The sequence below is a fragment of the Dipodomys merriami genome, unplaced genomic scaffold (assembly GCF_024711535.1).
Source record: "Dipodomys merriami isolate MVZ:Mamm:240054 unplaced genomic scaffold, mDipMer1.0.p SCAF_283, whole genome shotgun sequence".
Lineage (NCBI taxonomy): Eukaryota > Metazoa > Chordata > Mammalia > Rodentia > Heteromyidae > Dipodomys > Dipodomys merriami.
This window is the reverse complement of record NW_027204304.1, coordinates 1,335,711-1,360,366: the sequence shown is the minus strand read 5'-3', so window position 1 is coordinate 1,360,366 and position 24,656 is coordinate 1,335,711.

Below are 24,656 nucleotides of genomic sequence, written 5' to 3'. Positions count from 1 at the left end.
CAGCACCTGTTGTTATTATAGTTCTGGATTATAGCCTTTCTAACTGGGGTGAGGTGGTATCTCAATGTTGTTTTGATTTGCATTTCTTTAATTGCTAGGGAGGTTGAGCATTTCTTCATGTGTCTATTGGCCATCCTTCTTTCCTCTTCTGAGAAGTTTCTCTTAAAGTCTTTAGCCCACTTATTTATTGGGCAGTTGTTCCTTTGAGGATTTGTTTTTGGAGGATTTAATTTTTTGAGTTCCAGGTATATTTTAGATATGAGACCCTTGCCCATTGTATGGCTACTGAAGATTTACTCCCATTCCGTGGACTTTTGATTGATCTTACTAGCTATGTCCTTTGCCATGCAGAAGCTCTGCAATTCCATGCAATCCCATTTGTCCAACCTTTCTTTGATTTGTTGCGTTTCTGGGTCTCTATTAAGAAAATTTTGGTCTGTCCCATGGAGAACTAGGGTTTTTCCTATTATACCCTGTAATGTTTTCAGAGTGTCTGCTTTGACTCAGAGGTGTTTGATTTTTTTGGAGTTGATTCTGGTTCAGTGTGTTATATAAGGATCTAGCTTTAGTTTTCTCCAAGTAGTTAACCAATTTTGCGAGCACTATTTACTGAAGAGGCTGTCTTTTTTTCCATTCTATTTTTTTAGCTCCCTCATCGAAGATTAGATGGCAATAAGTCTGTAAGTTCATTTCTGGGTTTTCAATTCTATTCCATTGGTCCTGAGGTCTGTTCTTGTGCCAGTACTAAGCTGTTTTGATTACTATGGCTTTGTAGTAGAGTTTGAAATTTGGTATTGTTATTCCTCCACCACTGTTCTTTCTGTTGAGGATCGTTTTTGCTATTTGGGGTCATTTATTGTTCCATATAAATTTTTGGATTGCCTCTTCTATTTCCTTGAAGAATGAGTTTGGAATATTGATGGCTATCGCATTGAATTTGTAGATAACCTTGGGAAGTATTGCCATTTTCATGATGTTGATCTTTCCAATCCAGGAGCATCAGAGTTTTTGCCACTTTCTAAATTCTGTTTTGATTTCCTTTTTCAGTCTTGTAAAGTTTTCATCATAGAGGTCCTTCACTTCTTTGGTTAATTCCTAGGTATTTTATTTTTTGTGGGGCTATTGCGAATGGAGTTGCTTTCCTAATTTCAGCCACACTTTTCTCATTGTTGGCATACAGAAAAGCCAATGATTTTTGAGGGTTAATTTTATACGCTGCTACTTTGCCAAAGTTTTGAATCAGCTTGAGTAATCTGGGAGTGGAGTCTGTGGGATTCTTTAAATACAAGATCATGTCATCTGCAAAGAGGGAGAGTTTTACTTCTTCTTTCCCACTTTGGATCCCCATTATATTTACATCTTGTCTTATTCCTGTAGCTAGGTATTCTAATACTAGATTCAAAAGAAGAGGAGAGAGTGGACCTCCTTGTCTCGTTCCTGAGTTAAGAGGAAATGGCTTTAGTTTTTCACCATTAAGTATAATGCTGGCTGTAGGTTTGTTATATACAGCCTTTATTGTATTGAGGAATGATCCATGGATTCCTAATTTTTCCAGAACCTTCATCATAAAGAGGTGATAGATCTTGGCAAATGCTTTTTCTGCATCTATTGAGATAATCATGTGGTATCCTTGCTCCTTTTGATGTGACTAATTATATTAATTGATTTGCATATATTGAACCAGCTATGCATCCCTGAAATGAATCCTGTTTGATCGTGGTGTATGATTTTTTGGATGAATTAATGAAATCGATTGACCAAAATTTTGTAGAAATATGACATTTATTACCCTTACCTATTTAGTATTATTACAATATAACATTTCTTTTATTACATCATATCACATAGGATATATGTAAATATGGATTATACATCATTCTGAGACCATGGACTTTCACAGAAAAGGAAAACAATGTGCTAATATTGTCTTCTTACTGCATGAATAAATTTTTGGCCATTCTGGGATTTCAACTCACAGCCTAGAATGCCCAATTCATAAATGGGGTCACAGTCTTAGCAGACCAGCCTCTGGCAAACTGAGCTGCCAGGAAGTTCTGAGGACCTGTGATCAAGCCACAGGAGTGCCTGATACTTAGATAGATAGATAGATAGATAGATAGATAGATAGATAGATAGATAGATAGATAGATAGATAGATAGATAGATAGATAGATATAGATAGATAGAGACATGCGTACATTGATATATATATATATATATATATATATATATATATATATATATACACACAAAGAGAGGCACTGTGAGGAAATTAAATTATATATATATATATATATATATATATATTATTACCTATTATTAGTTATTAAATTACGCCTCCATTTAATGGAATATCACTGTTGAATACTTATAAAAATATTAATTAAAAATTATTCAGTATCCTTAATCATACCATGGTGCTAGAATGGAAGACATAAATCCAAAATTTTTTGTGTGGCATTCTAAAATAGAATCATGAATCAATGGCATATTTATTACTTTTATAACATTCCATTAGCATTCACATGAACAGGAATGAGTTTGTCAGGATCTACCTCCATTTGTGGGTGGCAGTCCTAGAATTCGAACTCCAGGCCTGGGTAGTTTACTTTGAATGCAAACCATTGGAATGACACATTGAAAATTTCAGACTGTTATGATTGAAAAAAGAACAACAAGAAGAAAGTAAGGTGCCAGTGGCTCCTGCCTATAACCCTAGCTCCTCAGGATGCTGAGATGTAGAAAATGTCAATTTAAATTCAGCTGGGGCTGGAAAGTCTAGGACACTTCTTTCTAAGAGATCACCGGAAAAATAAATATGAATGGGGCTGTGACTCGAGGGCAGAGCGCTACCCTTGAGAAAAAGGAACTCAAGAACAGCTAGGATCATAGTACAACAGTGTACATGCCCTCCCCCAAAAAGGCTGCAATAACTCCATGAATGGATCTCTGTATGGATGATGGGCATTCAGCAGGTTGCCCATGCCCAGCCGCCCCAACCTGGGCAAACTGGGAAAAGCCCTCATAGAGTACTAAGTGTGAGCTGGCAGCTTGAACAAAGCACCCTCTGCCATTTAATAACTGAAGCCTTGAAGGCTTTGCCTGGGCTAGTGTGTGCAACGGGTGCATAATGTTCTGGCTGAGGCATCCCATTGGGACACTTTGCAGCCAGCCACTGCCTCCAGAGAGTCCACAGTCCCTAAGCTGTAGGAGTTGTCCAAGGTTCTCTCTCCATAGTCTCTATCCCTCTGTAGGATGTGAGCCTAGAGCTCTGGGGCCTGGTGGCTATCACTCATCTATCATTCTTCATTGCCAAGTCAAAGGCTAGTCCCAAATCTTGGCATAGACATGAAATAATCAGCGATTTCTATACCAAAAGGGGTAAGTCAATAAATCCCACCCTCATAACTCCTGTTAGAAGTGAACCTTGGGCTGCGAATATGGCTTAGTGGTAGAATGCTTACATAGCTAGCACGAAGCCCTGAGTTCCATTCCTCATTACCACAGAAACAGAAAAAGCCAAAAGTGGCACTGTGGCTTAAGTGAGAGAGTGCTAGCCTTGAGCAAAAGAAGCTCAGGAACATACCCAGACCCTGAGTTCAAGCCCCAAGACTGGAAAAAAGAAAAAAAAAGTGAGTCTGGTGAGACATATTCTTCTGGGACACAGAGGAGTGCCGAGGTTATAGGTAAGAGGTAAGGTAGAAGGCAGGTGCTGCTGGCTCACCCCTGTAATCTTAGCTACTCAGGAGGCTGATATCTGAGGATCCCAATTACAAACAGAAAAGTCTATATGAGACATTTTTCTCCAATTAAAAAGCCAAAAACCGAGAATTAGAGCAATGGTTCTAGTAGAAGAGTGTAGCCTTGAGCACAAAAGCTCAGGGATAGGACAATGTCCAGGCCATAAATTCAAACATCAGGACTGGCACGCACACACGCACATGCTCACACCTGTGCATGCGCATGCGTGCACACACACACACACACACACACACACACACACACACACACAAAACACACCAAGATAGAGCATTTGCCAGTCACCCTGCACAAAGTTCTGTCTATAGCAACTCAATATTTTTAAAAAAAGAGGTAGAAGGGAAGGAACGACTTGCTCCAGGAGGTGATATAACCAATGGCAAAATTCCACAAGAGTTCTAAGGCGTGGAATGGGACAGAGAGTCTCAGCCAGAAGGTCCATCATGGATGGACAACGGTCCTTAGGTTTCGTATGGAGCAAGTGGTGTAGGTGGAATGAAGGTTCTGTGGCTTCAGACATTCTGGCAGAACATTCAAGGTTGGGTCAAGGTTTGTTGAGACACAGGTAGGGAAAATGTTGGGGTACCAGAATGGGCCCGGGGGAAGATTAGCTTGGTTTTTCACCATGGACCCCAGCCATTTCCTGTGGCTGGAAGCTTATTTTTCACACCTCCTGACCCTCAGGCCTCCTTTGCATGGAGGATTCAAAGTAAACACAGGGAAGAATGCTTGCTTAAGAAAAGCTTCTAACACAATGCCAGAAGTGGCTCAACCCCTGTAAATCCTAGCTACTGAGAAGACTGAGATCAGAGATCATGGGTCAAGTCAGCTCAGGTGAGAAAAGTTAGTGAGACTCTTCTTGCCGATGAACTACCAAAAGCCAGAAATGGAGCTGTGGCTCAAATGGTAGAGTGCCAGCTTTGACAGAAAAAGTTAAGAGACCAGAGGCCAGACCCTGAGTTCAAGCCCAGCATTGACACCTAAAAAATAAAATAAAACTTTCAGGAACTCCTGAAATGTCAGATCAGCCAGGTGCTAGTGACTCACACCTCTCCTCCTAGTTCCTCAGGAAGCTGAGATATGAGGATCGTGGTTCAAAACCAACCCCAGGCAGGAATTCTGGGAGACTATGATCTAAAAGGAATGTCCTGAATACCGGAATTGGCCCTGTAACTCAAATGGTAAGCTGAAGAGCTGGGGGACAGCACCCAGGACCAGCGTTCAAGCCCCATGACCAACACCTGGCCTTCTTGGACCTCACTCTGTGACTCTAGGCAGAGTATTTTCCAGTGGGCCCCTGAGGATCTCCCAATGTCTTGGTGTCTTACAAGTCTTCAGTGCAGCCTCTTCTGAGGCCTTTTCCTATAGAGCAGGCCACAGCATCACAGAAGGATCGAGCCCTGGGTTACGGAGGTCATCGGTCGGGTCATCAGAACGGCATCTGTCATGGGTGCAGTGTGCATCAGACCATGCAATTGACGTCTCAGATCATAGTTCTGGGCCAGGAGGGGCAAGGGCTGCAAAATGGCACAGCAGATAACACCCACTCACATGAGTATCATAACAGTGTGAATCATCAGGCACACCTTGAGCGGATGTTGAGTTGGGCTCATGATAGACTTGTAGGCTCAGGAATCTAAAGCCAGCTGGCTGTTGTTGTAGCAGTGGCTATCTCTGGAGTCCCAGGGCTCAGAGCCTTGCTTTCCTCACCAGTGCTTGGGGGTATATGAAGTTCTGCAATCGTGGGCCGACTACAAAGGAGCATCCATAGTGTCCTTCCCTTGGTCCTGTGGCCCCATGCATGGATGGAGGGGCAGGTTCCATGGCACTAACTGCCATGGCCCAGAACCCTCAGCCCAAGAAGGATAGGGAGAAACTACTTGATTTGCCTTGAGAGTTTACAATGTCTATGCCTCAGGACTGCCCACAGTTCTAGCTCAGCTCATAATTACTACCTTCCTCTGTGTGTGTGTGTGTGTGTGTGTGTGTGTGTGTGTGTGTGTGTGTGTGCGTGTGCACACATCTTGGTACTAGGGCTTAAACTCAGGGCCTGAGCTCTGTCCCATAGTTTTTTGTTCAAGGCTAGCACTCTACCACTTGAGCCACAGCTTTTCTTCCAGCTTCCAGGTGATTATTTGCAAAATGGAGTCTCACAGACTTTTCTAGCTGGGCTGCCTCTGAATGGCAATCCTCACATCTCAGCCTCCTGAGGAGCTAGGAATATGAGAATATGAGCTATTAATATCTGGCCAAGCTTTCCTTCTTGTCTAAAACAAACTACCTTTCTCCAAGCTGAGCACCCATCTACAGCTACCCCTCCTACCCCAGGCTTCAGATGAAACATAACCACACTTGATCTAGGCCAGGGCAAGTAGACAGCTGTTAGAACAGAAGAGAGGATGAAAAGACATCCTTGCAGCTGGGTGCCAGTGGTTCATGCCTACAATCCTAGCTATCCAAGGCTTACACCTGAGGATCAATCAAGATTCATAGCTAGCCTGGGCAGACTCTTATCTCCAATAAATCATCAAAAAGGTGGGAAGCAGAGCTACTGTAGTTCAAGTGGTACAGCAACATCCTTGTGCAAACAAGCTAAAGGATACCCACCTACTCTCTGAGTTCAAGCCCCACTAAACACACACACACACACACACACACACACACACACACACACACACACACATCCTTAGTAGGTGCCAAGTGGTCAAACAAGCAATCCTAGCTACTCAAGAAACTACGCTCTTAGGATGGCAACTTGAAGCCAGCTTAGGCAGGAAAGTATGTGAGACTCTTCTCTCTACTAAACTACTAAAAAGATGAAAGGTGAGCTGTGATTCAAGTGGTAGAGTGTTAGCTTTGAGCAAAGGAAACTCAGGGACAGTGCCTCGACCCTGAGTTCCAGCTCTAAGATTTTTTTTTAATACACCCTTTGCCTCCACCCCACCCCCAATCAGGCCATAAATCCAGACTTCAGTCACCCTAGATCTCACTTCCATAGCACTGCCAGAAGTGGCTGGTGTGTAGCCAGCACTGTGTTACGAAGTGAGCATACACAAGGAGAGCATAACCAGGTCAAGGCTAATGCCCCAGAAAATTAAGGAATTGTCCATACCACTCTCTCATTCCCCAGTTCAATGGCCCTGGAATCTAAAGTCTGTGCCTCTGTATTCTGGGCATCTGGAAATGTCTAGAAGGACCTGAGAGGCCCAGCTGGGGCCAGGAGAAAGACTTGCCTGTGATAAGGTATGCTGACATTTCCTAGACACCTATGGATACACTTCCAAGCCACCTTAGCCTCACCTCCCATGTAGCCCCGGATCCTACTTGCTTGGGTGGCCTTCAGTCAGCTATCAAGATCGAGTTGACCCGAGCCCCTGGCAATCCCCCTGCCTTCCGCCATTCCACTGCCAGCCTGCTGGGAGGGCTGCACAGCCAAAAATCCAGCTGAGGAAAGGACAGGACATCCCATGACTAAGCCCCACCCCAAGACCCAGGGATACCTTAATTCCAGCTGGCCTTGCTGACCCAGAATCTCCAGGAGGCAGCCAATGATTTGTACAGGCCAGACTTGGGCTCCAATGAATATCTGGAATGCGGGTCTCTGGCAATTTAGGATTCATTGTAGATCCTGATAGGGGGCTAAAGGCAAGGTCGGCATGGAGGTGGGGCCCCATCAGAGGTCAGAAAGAGACAGACAAGCACCCAGAGAGGGGACAGAGAAAGACGAGGGAAAAATACACACACACACACACACACATACACACACACACACACACACACACACATACACACAAACACACACACACACACACATACACCATGACACATATTGAACTAGACAGGACAGAGGCCCAGGAGCAAGATGGATGGGACACAATTAGAGGAGAACAGACAAAAAACATTCGTTGATAGATGGATAGGCATTCAGACAGGGAGACAAAGACAAAGACAGCCAGAGCAGTGAGAGAAAAAGCATTGTCCGACCAATCAGAAACAATCAGGTGGAGAGACAAACAGAGCAAGAGATGGCAGAGGTGCATGTCATGAAAGACTCAGAGAGCCCCAGAAAATTCAAGGAGAGAGGGAATTAAGATACCTTTTCTTGGTGACAGTGGGCCCAGTGGGCTCTGGGAAGACAGCCAGGCAGATCCCCCAGAAACCATTTGAAGGCCACTACCTCCTCTCTATATCTCCCTAGGGTGGGGCTATGCTTCCGCCAGGTACACTGCCAGTCAGTGCCAACCTTGTTCGTGTAAGACCAAGCTCAGCTAGGAATCTTAAGGAACCTGCAGCTAACACCTAAGGCTCATCTACCTGAACAGTCAAAAAGACATGACAGTCAACCAGAGTGACAACCATGATTAGTAGTCACAGATTGGCAGACACGTTGGCTGAGAAGATGTATTGGGGATGTGGCTCACAGGGCGGAAATTCAAAAGCAAGCACCTTTAGGCCCCTGGCAGAAAAGTCCCTCCTGCCCTAGTGGCTGGGACTTTTTCCCTTTGGTCCCCCCAGAAGCCTTGCCTGGTACTCTAGAGCCCCACCCTCCTGTGTCTCCTACATCAGGGCTTTCATTCCAAAGGCCTACCTCTTCAGTATTCTTGCATTCACCAGACTGCTGGTGTGTAGTGCATGGTCAATATCATTTAAGCCAACCCTAAGCTCCTCTCAAGTGTTCTAAGAGGGCCTGTTCTCTATCTGTGCCTGGTGTCTAGACTAGAACATTCTCCCATGCACTCTACTAGGCTGCACATCCCATTTCAGCTTCCTGTTCCTGAACCGCATCTTTTCAGTGGGCCACCAGCTTCTCCCTTATAACGTATGTATGTGGCCTGGCACCGATGATTCGTGTCTGTAATACCCAGCTAGTGAGCAGGCTGAGATCTGAGCATCGTTGTTCAAATCCAGCCAGGGAATGAAGTTCACAAGTATTTCTTCTTCAATGAAGCACCAAGTATATATATTGGCATATATATATTCTAACACTTGAGTGATACCTCCCTCCACCTTTGGCATATATATATATATGTATTTATGTATATGTATATATATATATATATATATGTATATATATACATATATACATATTTATATGCCGCCAAAGGTGGAGGGAGGTATCACTCAAGTGTTAGAATGCCAGCCTTGAGCAAAAGAGCTCAGGGACAGCATCCAGACCCTCAGTTCAAGTCCAAGTACTAGCACATGTGCACACGTGCAAATGAACTCATGAGAACATATGTGTTCATATCCAGACTTCCTGGCTGTGTTTACTCAGCTTAAAATCCTTTCTTGGCTCAGAAACCATGAACCACCTCCTGGTCTCATGATACCTCATGTTTCTCCAGTTAAGGCTACTTGTTATGGGATTGATACATGCACGGGAGCAGTAGGCAAGCACGGCGTCACCATGTGGAAGAGTTTGAGAGGCCAGTGAAGAACTATCCATGGGGGTCTGTGCAGAATGAGGTGCTGAGACACACACACACCCTGCCCAGAAATTAGAGATTGCCATTCCTGATTTCAGTCATTCATAGCCTCTCAGAGATGTGTCAGGCTTGGCTTCATACAATCCCATTCCATCCTAACACTAAGGACTCTTAGAGAAGGAGAGAAGACCTCCAACATCTCTGGTGTGTAAACTCCTCCTTCCTTCCAAACGAGAACTGGTGCCTGGATCTCTCTATCATTTGCCTTTCCAGTTGGAGTGTTCCAATATGCTGGTCTTTCTCTTCCAGAAGGAACTAAACCCCTATCCTAGACTGTCTGCTAAGGGGTTTCTTCCAGAAGTGATTCAGTTGGCTTGCTAGCATGGAAGGAAACAGGTCTGGTTGGCTGAAGGAAGGACTCAAGGAGCAAGACCCTTTGTGTTAGCCCTTCTCAGTCCTGTTCGGGAGCCCATAGCTGGCCACAGGGCTCAGGTCACTGGAGGGGAAAGGCACATTCCTCATAGATCCCCACCCCTGACCTCCTACCACCGATGTAAAGGAATGCACCCACTTGACCTGGCCACTGAAAGGGGCCAATGTGCGGGGTGAGGGGAAGGGGGAGCTCATACAAACCAGATCTGGGTGCCTTCTCTCCTCTGAACTGGGATTAGTGGTTAGTGCAGGTGCAGGCAACCTCCTCAAAATGCCATCTGACTCCCTAATTATGGAACCAAGAGAAGATCTAGGTCCACATTCATCTTGGAGTCTCTCCCTGTCAATATTTAGAGTCTCAAAGCTTTAGATCTCAGGAGAAACCTGAGTCCCCTACAGAGTTTCTATGGGAGAAAAGCCCTACCCAAGTCGGGTCCTAGCTTACTAATGTTGAGCAACCTCACTTTTCTATCATTCATCAGAGACAAAATGCATGAATGTGTGTGTGTATATATACTCGTGTGTATTTATAGTCTGCATGACCAAAGTCAAAAAAGTCCAGTACAGAAAAAGGGCATGTATAAATACATACACATATGGCAAATATATTGATGCGAATATACGTAGAGAGAGGAGAGAGGCGCATAGTCCCAGGACCCAGGTCCTGGTGTCATGCACATTTGGGGGGTTCCAGGAGTGGAGTGGAGTTCAAAGAACTGGTAGTATGGAAAGACATTTGAACCTGCTCAGGCCTGCTACCCAAACTGTTACTCAGGAAGCTGACATGGAGAGGATCTCGGTTTGAATCCAGTCGGGGCTTCAAAGTCCCTGTTCCATGAACCTTTCAAGTTTATCTTGTTTTCTAATTTTCTGACAGAACTGCAGGGAGGCTCCATCCCTTGGTTTGCCCACCAGTCCCCAGGCCTTTGACAAGACCAACCCCCGACTCCCCACATTAGGTCACCACCACCCCTGCTCCCTGCATTAGGTCAGGAACCTCACTGGGGCTTGACCCTTGGGCAAGACCTGCACCACCCCTCCGTTCGATGGCCAGTACCAGCTCCTTGGGTGGGACTAACACCTGAGCTCTGCCCCTCTGTTCGGCTGCAGGCAGAGGTGCTTTGGGGGTCACCTTCATCGGGGCTCTGCCCCTTAGCTCAGCCCCCAGTACTGGCAACCTGGAGAGACGGCCGGTGCGCTCTGCCCCTTAATCATTTGATGGTGGTGGTGCCTTGTGCGACATCAGCACTGGGGCTCCTCCCCTCAGACTGCCCACCAGTAGCGGCCCTTTTGACAACATCCACGCTTTGGCTCTGCCCATTCGTTCACACTCCTGCACTGCCCAGTAAGCGAGACCTGCACAAGGGTTCCGCCCCTTAGTTCGCCTGCCAGCACCAGCACCAGCGCTTTTGAGGAGGTTCACACCTGGAATCTGCCCCTTCGGCTGCCTAGGGCGGGACCCGCATTAGGGATCTGCCCCTTATGTAGCCCACTGGCACTGGAGCTCTGTTCCTAATATTGCCTGCCTGCACCCCCTGCCTGGGGCAGGACCTGCACCAGGGCTCTGCCCCTCAATTCACTCACAAGCAAAGGTGTCTTAGGAGGGACCGGCAACTACACCTGGGCTCCACCCCCTAGTTCAGCCTCCGGAATCCCCTGCCTTGGAGGAGACAGCATGGGGCTCCACCCCTTGGCTGGCACCTGATGGCACTTGGGCTCCACCTATCCATTCTTGCCTGCAGGCACCAGCATCATTTGACAAGACCAGCCCCAGGGCTCCAACTCCTAGCTCACCTGCCAGCAGAGGTGCTTGGGGCGGTTTCTGCCATGGGACTCTCTCGCAGAAGTGCCTTGGGCAGCACACGAACTAGGGCCCCATCCCATCGGTTTGCCCACCAGTACCCGCACCTTGGGCAGGACTCACCATTTAGGTCTCCCGCCATCCCCTGGATTCAGGGCAGAACAGATGCAGGGGCCTGACTGGGCCCACCCACTTCCTACTGCTCCCACCTGCATCACAGGCAGGACAGACTCGTGCCAGGGCCCTGCCCTTTCAGGCTTGCTGACATCTGTTTCCTGAGCCTGGTCCCACCCCATTTTTCCTGCTGCTGCTCCGATCCCATGTAAGACCCACAAACCAGTGCTTTGTTCCCAGTAGACCTTTTGCAGCCCTGGTACCCCAGGTAAGACCTCCAGGCTGAGGACCCAGCAACACTTCCTCCTCCCCATGTCAGCCCATGAGAGTGGGACAGCTCCAGAAGTCATTTCCTGGAAAGCAGCAGATGGCCCTGCACCACAGGAAGTCATGCTGGGAACAGGCTGGGAAGCTGGAAGGTAAGACATGGGTGATCCATGGTACTACTGTCCTGCATGGCCTCTGAATCCCGTGGGCTTTCCTATCCAGACCCAGTGAGAACTGGTACAGAGCCCTTGACAGAGGAATGAGGAGCTGAGCCAGCCAAGTGTGCTTTTGCACCCTTGGGAAGCGGGGCCCTCAGTAGAGATTTGTGGGTTGGGAGTAGAAGGGGGAACGGGGGACTGCACCTGGGAACTTTGCGCCAGGAAAGGCTGCTTTGGAAGGAGCAGGCCCCGAAGGGATGAGGTTGGAGCAAGCTCCAGGACTGGGAACTGACTCTTAATGGCCCATGGAGAATTTGCCATTCTGAGAGGGCCGGGCTGCCCAGGAGGGTTGGGATAAGTGGAAGGGGCATGAAACTTAGGACAGGGTCAGGCCAGGAATGGAGGAGGTGGGGCTGATGGGGGAAATGTAGGAGCAAGGAGTGAGCAGATGGGGAGGGAGTCTTGGTGTTGTGCCTGCTGGGCCCTTAGGCCCCTATGGTTAGGAGAAGCAGGAGAGGGACTGGCAGGGCAGGAGAGGCAGGAGCAGTCAGTGAGAAAGGGCTGGTCAAGCGGGGAAGAGGCAGGCAGGAATTCTGGGCTTTCTCAATGAGAACCAACCCGGGATGGCAGGGAGGGGCAGCAAATGGGGAGCAGGCCAACCCAGCAGTGTGGAAGGAGGAACTCGGGGCTGCTGCCATCTGCCTGGGGGGGGGCTAGGCCTCCAGCAGGCTTTGCTACAGCACATCCGACCATACCAGTGGGGCCACGGGGCACCAGCACCATCAGTGGGTGAGGCCTACCTCCTCCCAGCATAATATCCTGGGCAGGGGGAATGTAGGAGATAGGAAAGGCTGCCCTCAACCTGTGGGTCCCTTCTGACTCCTGAGGCCTCTCTAATTCAGACCCACTGTGGCTGACATGGCCCAGGAGCCAACAGAGAGCCTTGGCTCTGTGTGTAGTTGTGGCATTGAGAGGTCATTTCCTGATGAAATGGGCGAGCCTGGGGGAGGGAACTCAAGACACATCTGGGAGCAGTGGAGGGGGGAGCCTCCCACGGGAATGCAGCCCAGCTTCTGGATTTCCCACACAGATCAGACTTGGTTGCATAGGGCTGGGCAGCCAAGAGGGAGCCAAGAAGGAGCTGGGGATGAGCATGGGGGGGGGTTGGGAATCAGCTGGTGACCTCCCCAGGTGGGGTGAGGAAAGGCATCTCCAGAGGAAAGGGGTTGGGGGAGGCCGCGTGCACCTGCAGAGACCACAGCAGAAACAGGCCAGGAAGGAAGAGGGGGAAAGGTGAGCCAGGTGCTTGGGCCTACCCCTGCCCCACCAGGGAGTCCATCTATCCTAGTGAACTATCTCCCTGGAGTGGAGGGAGGGGTGGGATTACGCCTTTGGCTCCCTAGGTGGGGGAGGGGGCAGGGGCATGTCCCAGAAGCCTTATCCAGCCATGGAGAGGTCCTTCCTGCACAGGGAAGGTGGAGAGGGAGAGCACAGTGCAGAATCAAGCCGAGAAAGGAGCAATGGAGGATGCATGGTGTACAAGGAGCACACTTTGACTCAGCAGTGGGTGGAGCAGGGAAGAGCTGGCGGCGGGGGGGGGGGGATGGAGAGAGTTGTGAAAAGCCCCATCTGGTGCTGAGCACAGAAGTGCTGGAAGGCTGTTGTCCTAGGGGCAGGCACACTTATGGCCTAGATTGCTGGATGTGCAGGAACTGGGGCCTGGAGAAATAGGAAAGGGGGGAGCGGTTAGCATCCAGGCTCTGGGGCATGGGACAGGGGGTGGGAATGGCTGGAGAGCATGAGACCCGTGGCGGCCATGGGAACAGAAGGTCAGGTGGACTCTAACTCCCACAGGAGTCCTGGCACAAGGAGAGAAGGAGGGATGGGTTGGTCCGGCTCTGGAGCCAGTTCCGGGCCCAGCGTGATGGCTGGGGCATGCCCCTACATGCTGGGAGGGGAGGAGGCCTCTGAGGACAGATATAAATGAACTTTCCTGTCCATACCCAGAAGCCTTCAGGAGACAGAGGCCAGGGACGAGATTAAATCATCTACTTGAAAAGCATTTTGTAATATCCTATAGAATATGAAATTACAAACCAAAAACATTATTTTAAATCTAAATTCTAATTTAACCAGGTCTATTAAGTCCTACATTAGATGAACTTTGCTATTTCTCCAGGCTTAAGCTTTCGTAATCCTTCATTATTTCTTTAGAATCCAACAGAATGATGCTTACTTTTTCAAATTTTTCTTTGGGAATCATGAGCCGTTTTACATCTGGGAATGTTCTGTAATGAAAAGAGCATTTAAAACACAACTGAGGATTATATATGAGTTGCATGTCAATAGGAAAGTTGACATCTCAAAACATAGTGACAAAATTAGCCCAAACTTCAAACTGTGTATTCCTTTCTTGTTGTTTGGTTTGTTTTATTGAGACAAAATTATGCTACCTGGTCCAGGGAAGGTATCGCTATGTAATTCCGCTCTCTAATCTCCTGTCTTAGTCTCAGTGCTAGAATTTTTGTCTTGTATCACATTGTCCTAACATGGTTTGTTGGTTTATTTAATCTAGATACAGACTAGCAATTCTGAACTTCTCTGATGATGTTATCCATGAGACTGACTGCTCAGACTGTTTATGTACAGTTTTGAAAGATGTTCTAACATTTGACACAGGATATGAACATTTCTAGATGCACCTGCAGGGGTCTCTGATTCATTCCTCCATGGATCTGATCCCATTAATAATGATTACTTGACTCTCTTACTATCTCTAGTCCCTACCTATGTAATAGTCTCAAACATTTTTGAAGAAAATTCACTTGAATACTTTCTAATATTAAAAATTATCACTTGATTCTAGTCTTACTCAGGAAATATTTTCTATTGTTTTCTAACTTTTCTACATATTCTGAGAGTTGTTTCATTTGTGCATTTGTTTGTGCACATATAAGTGCCTCTGAGTGTATGTGTATATGTATGTTTGTATGTATGTATGCAAAAGCGTCAATCTCTTATTCAGCCATCTTGCTCATGACTGGTATTCCATCTCCTGACCCCTTCTTCCAATCCAGCTTTTGCCTGGATAATTATAGGTAGTGTCTCAAAGCCTGTTCTTCTCAGGCTGGATATACACTGAACTTCCCAGACTCCTTTACATTCTTAGGTTTTATTTCTCCAGGAGTATCAACTTTTAAACGACAAACATTTTTGTGAGTATAAAGTCTGAGCTGTAGCCCAAATTTTTAACTCAAGAATACATATAAAGATAGATGAACATACACATTACATATCCTATGTGTACACTGTTAAAAATGTGATCTTAAGCCTGGTGGCAGTGAGATCTGAGGATGGGGTTCAAAGCCAGCCCAGCTAGGAAAGTCCCAGAGACTCTTTTCACCAATTAACTACCAGAATCCTGAAATGGCACTGTGGTTCAAGTGGTAGAGCACTAGCCTTGAGCTGAATAGCAGAGGGACAGTTCCCACGTCCAGAGTTTAAGCCCCACTACCATAAAAAAGAGAGAGAAAGGCAAAGAAAGAAAAAAAGAAAAAGAAAAGTGATCTTAGCCACCAGTTCATTGCTAGTATCATTCTTGCTCTCTCAACATGGCCTTTTTTTTCCAGTTATGTCCATGCTCTTATATCTGACTTGCTAGGAACCGAAATTATACTTCCACTGTAATTTTCACTAATTTACATAATTAGCTACCATGATGAAAGAGATGAAAGAGCCTCATACGTCATGTTCTACTTAGTAGTAATGCTTTCTCTATATCACACTCATAGATCGACATATTGGCCTTGGCCTTATTGTTTCAAAGTTGTCTTATTTGCAGAGTCTTCTATAGTGTTTTGAACCATTATACTTAAACACAGAACTTCTCTTTCTCCTATTATTCCTATTGTTTCTCCTAATGTTAACCTATGTACACATGGGAAAGAATGAACAACACCCACACTCACAAAAAAATGTTTCTGAGAACCTTCTTCCCAATTAAAATTGGGCTTAATTTACAGAGCATTTAGGAAATTTATACTTAATGTACTCCAGGATAATGTTTTCTTTCATGTTTTTTATTGTGGGTTAGTTACATAAGTAAGCTAATGAGTACATTATCTAATGAGCATTGTTAGCTCCTCTTTTATTTGTCCCCTGCCATCCCTTTTCTCTCCCCCTCCCCAGCTCCTTCCTCCCCTCCCCAAGTTGTAAAGTTTGTTCTCTACATGGTGTCTTGTTCATCTTATTGTTACAATGGATCATACTTTATCCTTGTTTCAGCATTTTTATATTTCCCTTTCCATCCCCACATTAGGAAAATGTATGTGCAAGAAGCAGATCACCAAACTCAAATACAGTGAAAAAATACCGTGGAGGATGAAAATAGAACAGAAGCAAACAAACGACATAGTAGGGCTGGGAAGGTGGTTCAGTGGTATAGTGCTTGCCTTGCATGCATGAAGCCCTGGGTTTGATTCATCAGAACCACAGAACCAAAAAGAAAAAAGCCGAAAGTGGTGCTGTGGCTCAAGTGGTACAGTGCTAGCCTTGAGTTGGAAAGCTGAGGGACAGCGCCCAGGCCCAGAGTTGAGGACCCACCACCGGAACACCCCCCCCCCACACAAAAAAAGACATAGTACATGTTAGATACATTAAAAAATAGCAAGAAAGCAAAAAAAGTTGTGTCCCTATCTTGGGATTCATTTCAGTTAACATCATCTTCTATGGCGATATGGACATGGATAATTTTTATAAGCCATGTAAATGCCATATTTTCTCATTTCTAAGTTGTTTCTGAAACACATGTTACCTCATGTCCAAAGATGTACTTGTGCTATTTCCATGAAGCCAGAAAATATTCATTTTTACTGGGAGCAGCACCATAGATTGTTATTGGAAGTAGATGGAAGGAACTGTTATGGGCAGTGGTAAATGATTCCAAGACAGGAATTGAACATAGAGAAATGACAAAGTTCAAGATAATTTGTGCTGTTCTTTTTACTGAACAAGAAAATAATCCAAGGCTGGAAGGAAAATCTGTCCCTGACTTTTTTGAGTATGTTCTTTACTCATATAAAACTTTTCTGTAAACTTCTAGTTGAGAGTATTACAAAAAGAAACAATATGCCATTCGCAGGCCAGCATAGAAAAAAACGAAATAACTTTGTTTTAAAGTGTTCTACTGCAAAGAAATAAAGACATGGAGGTTTTAAAATGTCTTATGCATGGATATTTCACTCCTGGCATGATTGTCTTGTTGCAGAAGTCCTTTATCCATTCCTTTAATCTGGTCCTGATTTTGCCATAGCAATAAAGATTCCAAAAAGCAGGATGCAGCGTGTATGATCAGCAAAAAGAGCCTCTTCTCAAACAGTGTTAAACGATGGTCCCAAAGAAATATGTGGAGTTATTTTTTGTTTGTTTGTTTAGTTTGTGCTGGTTCTGGGGCTTGAACTCAGAGGCTGGACACTGTCCCTGAACAATTGTCTTTCCTACCCACCTGACCCCAAAGCTGTACACTATTGCTTCAACAAAAACTCCACTTCTGTTTTTTTATTTGGTGTTTAATTAGAGATAAGAATTTGACAGACTTCTTTTGCCACGGTTGGCTTTGAACTGTGATAGTAAGAAAGCCAAGTGACATCAACTATATGGACTTCTCATTTGAGAAATATTAGATGAAGTTTATTATAAAGCTAATATTTGACAATTTTTAAAAGAAGAGAATATGTCCAACAAAGAAGCCATGACAAATAACAGCAAAAGTAGGTACACTGAATCATTTTGGAATTATTTTTTCTGCTTGGGAAGATTGCTATTGACTTTGTAGTTCTTTTTGGGGAAACTTAATGTCATATTTGCACTTTTGTTTATTGGTCGTGAGGCTTGGACTCTGATTCTGGGCAATGTCCCTCAGCTCTTCAGCTCCAGTTGAGTGTTTTACCACTTTAGCTACAACACCACTTCCGAGTTTCTGGTGGTTAATTGAATATAAGAGTCTCATGGACTTTGCTGACCAGGCTGGTTTGATCTACAATCCTCTTGTCTCAACCTCCTGAGTAGCTAGGATTACAGGCGTGAACCACCAACACCCGGCTCATATTTGCATTTATGTGCACTTAATGACACTATGTGGACAAAGAATGGAAATTTGAATCAAATGATGTGACATTGCAGGTTTTCAGAAAAATTGAGGTAGCAATAAATATGTCCTCCTTTTCCATGTTGTTACATTAATGACTCATGAGTTATGGGACTCTTACATTAGCATCCTCTGCTGTCTGCGAATGTGGACTTAGTATCAATAATTGTTAATAAAGAAATAGAGAAAGACAGATTTTTAGAAAGCAAAGAAGATCCGGTATGAAAAAACAACATAGAAATAGATACAACTTATCCCACAGAGATTAAGAACTAGCCTAAGAGATTAGAATGCTAAAGGCAATGAAGAATAAGCATAGTTGATAACTAGTTCTTCAATAACCAAAACTGGTTCCCTAGAACATTTTCCGGTATAATTATTTATTATTATCATTTATTTCTTCCATCTGGAGATATTTCTTCACTTCTGTCAAAACTATTAATTAGCCTGTGTTTTGGTGCCATAACTGAACAAAAAGTTTTCCAAATCTCACTTAGACTATCCTCATTGTTATTAGCAGTGACCATTCAGAAGCCTGGAATCTTTAAATTTCCAGGATTAATCCTCACCTGATATCTAAGCATATTCCTAACATTAACTGCCGTGACCTATTAGCAAACCTTTTTTTGTTTTGTTTTCAACACAGTATTCTAATATAGGTAAAGTATATGAATTAAGGACGATTGTTAGACATAGTTGGGAAGAACAATTATATATTTCAAGTATACTTTCTTTATTTGTCATTTACTAGTTAAATGACTTTTTTTTTGCCAGTCCTGGGACTTGAACTCAGGACCATGGAACTGTCCCGGAGCTTTTCAGTTTTTTTGCTCAAGTCTATCACTCTACAACTTGAGGTGCATCACCACTTCTTTTTCTGTTTATGTGGTACTGAGGAATTGAACCCATGGTTTCATGCATGATAAGCAATCTCTGCCATGAAGCCACATTCTCATAGCCTTAAATGACTTTCTTAAGATGGCATTACTTTTTCATTCCATTATTTTAATTTAGACTGGATGGTAGAAAAGGAAGTGGAAACCAATGCTAAGTCCAGTAAGGTTGACATTCCTATCACATCACTAAAGAAGTACAGTGTTAAGAACTGCAGGACTCATAAGGCCGTTTCATGTAACATTATTATAGGAAAAAAAAAACATTTAACATTCATCTCCGACATCCAAAACATTCTGCTTCACTTTCAAGGTCAAGAGCCAAACGATTTGTTTTTCCCCTTCCCCTCTACAAATTATGCTGACATCAAATACAGTGAAAGCAGGGGTTATACTCTGGACGAGGGACATACAAAACAACAAAGAAATAATCTTATAAATGTGTCAGAAACAATGGCATGAAAGTTAAAAAAAAACATTTGAATACATATCTTAGGGTTCATTTCCCTAACATCAACTTATCTGAACTTTTTTGCTTGACTCAGACAAATACTAGTTGTTGCAAATAAGGGAAACCATGGGACCTATATTTCTTTGGGCCTGGCTTACTTCACTTAATATAATTTTTTTCCAATTCTTTCCATTTCCTAACAAGTGCCATTCTTTCTGATAGAGGCATAGAATTCCATTGTGCATATATACCACATTTTCTTGATGTTAGGGGAATGGACCCCAAGATAAGTATTTAAATGTTTTTTTATTCCTTTCACACAATTGTTTCTAACATATTTATAAGTTGATTTCTATGTTGCTTTGTATGTCGCTCCCCCACAGCATAACCTTTGTTTTCACTGTATTTTATGTTGGTATAATTTCTGAAGGTGAAGGGCAAAATCAAATCGTTTAACTAGGGATACAGCTGGGCCCTTTGCAATAATGAGATGTACAAGTTGTTATGTAGAAAATGAACTTTACCACTTTGGTGTGGGGTGGTGGAAAGGATTGGGTGGGGGACTGGGGGAGGATGGGAAGGGATGGGAAGGGGAAACAAAGAAGGAGGCTACAATGCTTGATAAGAAATATACTCATTATCTTGCCCATGTCATTGTAACCCCTCTGTACAGTATTTTCACAATATAAAAATAAAAAAGAGCCAAATATCTCAGCCTTTTATTGATTGAGTGTGATTCCAAGGAAGGAAGAAGGAGGATTTGGAAGTTAAAGGTGGGAAAATATGTATATTGGCTCCATGTCCACATTTTTTGCATTTTGAAAAAGTGCTACTGATGAATTCGCAATACATATAATTGACTATGCTATCTGCACAAGATGCAGATAAATGAAGATATTTCTTCTGGTGGATAGTCACATATATTAACAAAATCCAGTTCTGGAAACAAAAGAGACTAGGTAAGAAAGTATAAAGTATTGTTCCTATCAAAACAAAAATATAATATTAAAATGATTACTCCAGATTTCTTTGACATTTTATGCTGTCTCAGTATCAAAATGTTCTCTAATTCTAGTAATATCCAAGCATAAAAGACATAATTTGAAGATATCAGTAGGTTTAGAAACAAAGGTACATAATACCTTCCTTCCTGCAAAGACATGTGATGGCAAGTATGATTGATTGTATTATAGTTCTCTTCTTTTTCTTCTTTATCTCAAGTGTTGAATACCTTGGCATATTATTCTGTCCTGCATCAGATTCCTGTATGTGAGATTTACCTCTACTCTGCAATGTCAAGATGGGTCATGTGACATACTTAAGCTTACAAAAATGAACCAGAAGTGGTCAAAGGTTATTTCTAGGGGAAGATTTCTATCCCCTTGTCTCTAAGAACTAACTTCTTTTCGCTTAGCTATAAAAATAGCATATATACAGAGGGAATCTTTTCAACTTATATACTGGGAGAATATAGCATGTGAAATTGAGGCAAAACTCAAACACAGCAAGAATTAAGCTAATATTAGAATATGATATTAAGATATTAGTTTCTCACCATTCTTGTATACCTTTATGATAGTTGACTACAGCACACCAAAATTTAACAAATACTAAATAAATACTAAACAAATAGATAACACTTCCTATTTGATGCTATTACATTTTTTAATAAATAAGCATTATCTATGTGATCACTTGTGAGGCTTTTTTATAAATGTGTTTAATCGCTTTAGACTACTGTTTCTAATATCCACAATCATTATCCAGACCTTGTGATTGAGATGAGGAAGAACAAAATATCTACATTTCACCTTCTCTTTTGCTCTTCTCCTTTTTCTAGTGTGAATTCTCATCCTTTCTCCAAATTCTCCTATTAATAAAGGAAGAATGTCACATTGTGGATATCAAGCAAAAGGCTTCAAAGCCAGAATTTCATTCTTTCAGAAATAGATGAAGTAAATCAGAGTGGCAAAAGGAAGAATAAAAACATGACTATTTTCCCTTTCTGGCTTCCGTCATAGAGTCTGAACATGACTCTAAATAACTAATACACCATTTGCATTGGCTAACTTTTTAAAAATATAGTTTTTTAAATAAATAAATTTTAAAAATTAAAAAGAATATTTCTAAAATAAATAGTAATTTGTCCTTTGCTTTTAGGAGGTATTAAATAAGACTGCATTAACATTGTGTGAGTTGAGAGGCTAAATTTTATGAGAATCTAAACATAATGAAAAATAGATGATTTTAAGATACATAGCTTTTAGATACATTTTTAATGTGACATACACACAGAGACATCTTTTTTCTTCTTTTCTTCTCCACACTGATTCAACTTCAACAAGTAGTTCATGTAATTCAAATAACTGTGTTTCTTTCAAAACTAGATTAGACCCAAAATGTTAGAAGTAAAGAACCAGTATTGGGTGGTGCCTTCTTTAAAAATAGCAGTCAAATAAATATTAACCATAATTCCAAACTAATAACAATCAAATGCTCTTGAAAAGAGATTTTAAAGGAAAGTGTATAAAAAGTGATAGTTCCAGAACTGTTTCAAGAGCTGCTCTTTAGCATTTAAGATTTCTTGTACATGACAATGTTTTAATCAGGATTAAATGCTTTCAGGAACTAAATTTTTTCTAGTTATATTTCATTGAAGAAATATGTTGTTCAAAATTAATGAAAGGATAACAGGTGATAGTAGAAAGAATGCTTACACACTCATTGTGGTAGGCAGTAAAATACCTTCCCAAAATATACATAGTCCCCATATATCTAATCCCTCAAATGTAGATTTACATTTTATATATAATTTTGTAAAACAATCACCTTTCATTACCCAAGGAACACAAATTTGAATAATTATCAGATGGGGAAAGTATAGTCAAATGGGTACTTAAAAGTCCCAGCTGTAGTTCAAAGGGACATTATTAGGTAAGAACCATCAGAAAGATGTAAAGATGCTACATTAGAAGATAAAGGAAAACCACCCAGATTCTGAAGTTTGTTGAAAGCAGAACAGGAAGTAAATGACTTTTCCACTAGAACCATCTGAAAAATATTTTAGCTCTGTAGACGGCTTGATTTTAATCTAGTCAGATTTCTTTTAGATTTCTGTCCTTTAGAAGTGTAAAATGAAAATATGCATTATTCAAGCCAATTAATTTGTAGAATTTTTTTGCAGGAGATTTGGTTTTGTAAACTAACTAAATTTCGGCCTTTTCCTAATGCAACTACAAGGACACCACATGTCCTAGTTTCTGAGAATAAGAAAATGTTGCCACTGGCTTTGTACACGTGTATGATGTAAATACTACTAAGGTGTGGAGAGCTGCTGGAGCCGTGACCAAAGATGGCGCGGCCGCAAAAGCAACATTGTAGCTCCTTGGTAAGATGGCACTGGCTCCCGCCTTCCATCTTCCCGGTGACGAGTGCTCTCTGTAAAAACAACTCCTTATGTGGCTATGACTTGGCTCCTAGTTTGCTTCCGTGTTTGCAGCCCTATCGGTATATGCCACGTGGCGCTTCGGGATTGGCCATCCAGGAGGCTTATAACCGGAGCACGGGGGCGGATGGAAAGGAGAAGCAGGAAGAACCAGGAAGAAGCGGGCAGGAGAGAAGTGGGAGAGAAGCTTGTTACAAGGTTCCTGAATAAACCGCATTGAGAAGAATCCCGGGTCGCGTCTTCCTTGCTTGTCGAGGTGGTCGCGACACTAAGGGCCTTCATTAATGAAGTCTTGAAATTCTAAATAATATCTAAATAAGAAGCTCCCTAACTTTATTTTCACATTTTGGGATTACTAACTACCAAACTTATGTAGAAGGCTAGCATAAGAATATGGAAATGAAATCTGTCTCCTAATATTATAAAGAAAATTTATGTCATTTTGAGTTATAGTGTGTAAAGTAATACAAAATATGATGACAGAAAGAAAAACTCAATTTCCTATTCTTCCTAACTGTCCAACAGAAATTAGAGAATCCAGTGAAGATATAGATTCCCAGGATGTCATAGAATGTTATAGGATCACTTGATGTTGAAAAAGAAGATAACAAAAATGGGTCCTCTGGAACAATGTGAAACAAAATCTACACCTACAGATTGTGATATAGCTAGAAAATAGTTTCCACTATGCTAAGTCTTTGATATTTTATGTTTCTTTTCACTGCAACTTTCCTCACTTAGGAAAGGACTTTTTATTAATACTCAAGGGTTTGCAGTTATAACCCAGCAACTGATAAAGCTTCTAAATGTAAACAAGCATGATTCTAAGAGTAACCAAAGCTACTTGTGTTGCTATAGCTGATAAATAAGAATGATCTTGGGGAATAGTCAAACAATCCTGAACTTTTACATACCTTTCCTCTTCTCCAACATGAGAAATCCTAGTCAAGATATGTAAAACATTAATAAAGGAATTTTATACTTTTTATCATTCACACTAAATCAAATACACTTTTCCTCTTTGCAAGCCTGACTTTGAAAGAGTCAGAACCTCACAATTATTTTATAGCAAAACATTATTGCTTTGGCTTAGTTACTTTCCTGCTTTTGGGTGTTGCTCTCTATTATTTTGGCAACAACATAGAAAAACGATATAAATTCATTATGCTTATGTTGGATTGTTCAGTCAAGCTGTTTTCAAACGAAGTTTTCTTTTCTTCATTGCTAATTCAAGTTTAATTATTGCTCTTTGAATGATAATAAAAAGCATGAAACTTTAACGCATATTCTCATTGAAACCGGTGAAAACAGCAGTGTGTGCGATTGCTTTTTTAATTGTTTTCAAGTATTTTCCTTGGCTATTTTCATTATTGCCTTTGTTCCGGTCTTCTAATCAGGAACACAGGGTTACACAAAAACATCTTCCTAAGATATAAGGTGTTGGACAGAAAAAAACATGTATAATTAAAGATTTTCATCTCTTAAGAGACGGAAAAGCTCAGAAGACATTTTGCTATTACTGGTATGGTTAAGATGACTTGAATGTTTTGGTTCTTAAACTAAGTGAAATGCATGTAAAATGTTGCACTTGTTCCAAACAATGATTATGGCTTATAATTTTCTGATCTAATGAGATGAAACTTTTTACAAAGTTTGAAGGCATATCGATTTTAGGGTAGAAGGGTTAATGTTAGAAACCCTAGGGAGATTAATAAAACAGCACTGCCTATCGCTTATCAGTTAATTATACTTATGGCATATAAGT